The following is a 4864-nucleotide window of genomic DNA, read 5'->3' on the forward strand; positions in this document are numbered from 1 at the left end:
CCCTGTCCTTCTCTTTACATGGGACTGGATCTCCCAACCCTGAGATCAAAACCTGAGCTGAGATCGAGTCAGATGCTTAATCAACTGAGTCACCCAGGTGCCCTAACAAAAAAATTTCTGTAACCTGTTGTGCTCACTTTCTAAGAGAATTTCCGTAGAGCAAATAACATGGAAAGGACCCAAAGGATTTTCAACCTGATTTTTCTGTTCTCTCTCCTGTAGCATGGCACTTACCAGCTTTTAGGGTTGAGTTTGGTATCTACAGATAGCTTTTCAGTGCTGCCAGGATGGCTGTCTTAGGGATTGGGGTAAAAAACAAAACAAAACAAAACAAAAACACGAGCCATTTACTTCTGTCATGATTGACTACAAATTCTTCCAAATTGTTGACAATGGGCAGAGAGGGCCACATAAGGAGGCAAGTTCGGCCGATCCATCATTCTGTGTTCCGAGTTAGGTAATGATGACCAGCTACCAAGGGCAATCACAAAACTTGTTAAACTACTTTGCCTCTGTAGGGTACACACCACAACTGTTTTATAGGTCATAAACGTTTCTGTCCCTCTTTGCTATGCACTGCTTCTAGGCTACCAAGTGAAGAGTCCAGCATTTCACCCCTATGGACTCACCCCTTTTCAGAACCCCTTTTAGACATTCTCAACTGCTAACCCCATGTGATTTTCAGCCTTATTTTTATTTCCTGGCGAAGCCAACTAAGGAATCGCTTTGAAAGAAAAATCCTTCGTCTGAGAAAGATTGCGTCTGAGAAAGTGTCCTCTCTGTCAAATACCATAGCAGGTGCTGTTCTGTTCTGCCTGCTTCTTCCCTCACCTGAGGCCATAATCCCCTGGGTCACAATGCTTGGTTGCCACGGAGGTGACTCGGGCTACAGGGCAGGTAGAGATTTTGTAGGGGGAGGGAAATAGGCAGTCCACCACTGACCCTGGGGTCCGACAAGACCCCCAGACAAGGACCCTTTGAAATTAACACACATGAAGATGTGGAAGTCACTTGTAGAGCTAGTGGTCTTTCTTCCCCTCCCTTTCCTGGGAGCCTCCTGTGTCTAATACAAGTCTACAGTATTCGTTTTGCTGGAGCCCCTGAGTAGGTGGTTCGCATAGCCCCTTGGGATTTAATTTTGCCGAGGACCTTATTTGTGTGTGAGAGTCCTTATTTGGGATGAAACTGTATCCTTTAGTAGGCATTTCTTCCCGTGTCTAATTATTTTCTCATGCTTCAAAGTCAGAAAGAAAAGGCAGCAACGGTCCTAATGTGACACTTGACGATGTTGGGTGGGCTTGGTCTCTTTCTCCCACTGGAGGGTACGCTCTTAAGGGCAGAGTCTGGCCCTTTCATTTTGTATTTCCAGTGCCTGCTATGTAAAAATGTTTGAACTGAATCTTTGAAGCCAGCATTTCCCTGTACGTGTTTGCCCTCTGGAATGTTTTAAAGGAAAAACATGTTTGTTTCAGCTTCAGAAAGATTATTTTTAAGACATACCGGCCAGTCCTTTACAAGCATAATCCCAAAAGTCTGCATTGCTGTGAGACTTTTCATTTCCCAAGAGCAGGAACCAAACGGCCCTCACCCTGTCACATTCTGAGGGGAAGGCCCCCTGTGATCAGCTTTCCATGTGTTTGAGCCGCATAGTGAGAAATGGTGGGCTGGGAGGCAGACTGGCCCTGAGGATTGGGCATGGTTGGATAATTTAAGCTCTTCTCAAAATGACTGTTTAAAAAAAAGCCCAGGAGATTTGACAATGCAGATCCAGGCAATAAAAGACATAAACGATTTTTTCTGTATTTTTAGCTATTGCCTTGTCTTGTGTTTGACCAAACAAAACCCCACACCCAAAAAAACTCTAAAACAGCAGGGCAGCCTACTTGGGTAGCAGGCATTTTTGCCTATATATGCCCAGGACCATTACTTGATTGAGGGGTGTAGAGGGGTAGGAAGATTGAAGTTTTTATTTTGTACCGTTTTGTATGATTTGCATTTTTACCTTACGCCTGTTGGTACTTTAAAATATAGTTTATATAAGTCCTCTGTCACTTTCTACGTATTCAGAGATCCTTTTGATTTTTGAAGAACTGGGTTTTTAATTATAAGTTGAAATAATTATTTGATTAGAGAAGGGATTGTTTGATTTTCTTGATCGGTTGCAGGATTTTTCCAGAATATGGGCTTAAAAACAAACTCACTACCTTGGGATGATGGCTTTCTTTCTGTGCTCTGCCCTTTGGACTAGGAAAATGAACCCAGCCCTGATTTCTGAGATAATTGCAGCTTTCTGGGCCTACGTGAAAGGTACTGCAGGAACACACCCATTCTGCTATCAGAGGCTGTGTGGCTATGCTGGGACTTCATGACTGATGAACTGCTTCCTCGAGGTGATGGAATTAAGTGAGGAAAAAAAAAAACGCACACAACCAAGTGAATAGAAACACTTAAAGTCGAATTGATGCTTGAATGTTGAAACCCACAAACATGTCTGGTTTGGGATTTCTTAGCGTGAGACATTCACAAATCCGGGCTTTCATTTATTGCTGAATTATGCATGTGCCAAAAGGACCCTTGCTCAAACCGTTTGAACTTTTAATGACGCGGGTAATACTGTCAGAAGAAGCAATTCCTGTCTTCTTTTCCAGCTTTAATAAATCCAGCATGGATTTTTAAAAATTCTGAACGTTTGCATGGGATTTCTTCCCTGTGAGTCGGTCTGCTTTTCACATCCTTAAATAGCGCTGTGCCCGTTCTTGGCTACCTGGTGTTTGGTTTTAGGTTTGCCTATGAAAAATACATGATAGGAACAGTTGATGAAGCGTCTATTCACACCTTCTAGTGGTTTGGGGGGTTCCCCAAACAAATCCCACTTTGGTGCTGGGGGACTGAACCTATGTATCAGGTAATAATAGGCCCCCCAGGGAGGATTCTAGAGTTGGTTGTAGCATCACTCAAAGCAAACAGACTGGCGTGGATACTCTAGGAGAGGCGGGCAGGTCCCAGGAACTGTTGACAGCCTGCTTTGAAGGTCTCTGCATCCCCCGCGAGGCTAAGGGACTGAGATTCGGGGAAGAGCTTGGGGAGGCGGCCTGATCCACTGGCCTCCCCAGAGTGAAGAGGTGAAACTCCTTGCGGCTGGTGTGGTCATCTGAGCTCCGCAGGCAGCTTTCAGCAGCTTCCCCTTTCCAGGTGCGTGCAGTGGGTATTTACAAAAGCTAACCACCCTTCATCACCCGGGCTACCCTTGAGCCACGTGACTGGAGAGAAAACTACAGATAGTCCTCTGGACATCTAAGTGACAAACATGCAAACACTTCCGGGCTCAGTCTTGGAAAATAAATTGGAAAGACACCAGACTGGCAGGGGTGAGGTGGTGTATAAACACCTTGCATCTCCCCCGCCCCCACCTCCAGCTGCGGCCTGTGGTTTTAAAGACCGTAAAAGGTTTCCCTCTAAAAGTCCAGAATCATAGCTCACAGCATTTTCTCCGATGTTGGCTTTATTTTTTTAAATCCAGTCTGAGTTCTTCTCGATGGCTTTGCAAACTGGACTTTACATGTAATCTTACGATTTTTGATGGGTGGCCAGCTATGGCGGGTTTTCTCCCTTTATTCCGAGAACACTTTTTTTCCTTACGATAGGACTTTTAAATGCAAAGCTTAAGCTGGCCTCAGAAGGAATTTAAATTTGAGCCCTCCTCTGGAGTGTTGCAAAGGGGAGGTGAATTAGGAGAGAGTGCAAAGCAGGAATTTTGGTGTAAGAGAAAGAATAGGAACTTTGGAGAAATGCAGAACTGACTCAGAATCTGCCCGTGCCCTTTACCAGTTGCAAAACCTTGGATGAATCACCTCACTTGTGAGCCTCAGTGTCTTTGTAAAATGGGTGTAATGTCCACTTCATGTCATTCTTGCGAGACTTAGATGAGGACGCCCCTAAGTGTGCACAGTGCCAGGTATGCTGTCGGTGCTCTTTAAGTGTTAGGAGTCGGCTTCCCTCTGTAAGCTGATGTAGTGGGGGCAGCCCTCTGCCCTGTGAGCAAGACGGCTGAGGGCGAAAGAGGAAGCTGTGCTCATTTGAGCAAACCTATCATTTCCTTACCGTCCACGGCCCTCAGCTCTTAAGTAGGTCAGTACACAGAACATCCCACTGTGGTTTCTCAGTCTGTGACGGTAACCCTGGGGATGGCCGGCAGTGGACCATGTATGCAGACTTTTCTGCTCTGGAGTGGTCGTGCCACTAATTGGGCTCACATTCTTGCAGTTCACCAGATGGAAAACGCCCACGGGAGAGTTCCTTTTTCTGACGTTTGTCCTTCAGGAGAGTTGGACGCATAGAATATTTGCCGTATTGTGAAGTGGTTTGCAAGTGACCGGTTGAAATACTTGAATAATGTTTGGAATATCCCTTTTTCAGATTATTAAGCTAGGAAAGAATGCCTTCTTTCAATTTCCAATTTTTTTTTTTTAGGGTGGTAAAATACACATCACAAAATTGACCATTTTCACCATTTTTTTAGTGTATAGTTCTGTGGCATTAAGTACATTCACATTTGTGCCACTGTCACCGCCATCCCTGTCCAGAACGTTTTTATCTCCCCAACTGAAGCTGTACCCATTAAATACTAATTCCTCATTCACTGCTGCCCCCAGCCCCAGCAACGGCCGCTCCACTCTATGAATTAGATTGCTTTAGGTACCTCATATAAGTAGAATTGTACAATGACATTTTTAAAAAAGATTTTATTTATTTATCTGACAGAGGAAGTGCACAAGCAGGGGGAGGGGCAGGCAGAGGGAGGGGCAGACTCCCTGCTGAGACAGGGGCCTGATGCGGGACCTCAAACCGAGCCAAATTTAACTGA

General features: G+C 45.0%; 1 protein-coding gene across 1 annotated transcript in view; it reads left to right on the forward strand.

Annotated features, from left to right (window-relative positions):
- Positions 1-4864, forward strand: part of RAB11FIP1 (RAB11 family interacting protein 1) — a 31362-nt gene that overhangs the window by 10160 nt on the left and 16338 nt on the right. The gene's annotated exons all lie outside the window — the stretch shown is intronic.

This window comes from Ailuropoda melanoleuca, chromosome 18 (assembly GCF_002007445.2).
Source record: "Ailuropoda melanoleuca isolate Jingjing chromosome 18, ASM200744v2, whole genome shotgun sequence".
Taxonomy (NCBI): domain Eukaryota; kingdom Metazoa; phylum Chordata; class Mammalia; order Carnivora; family Ursidae; genus Ailuropoda; species Ailuropoda melanoleuca.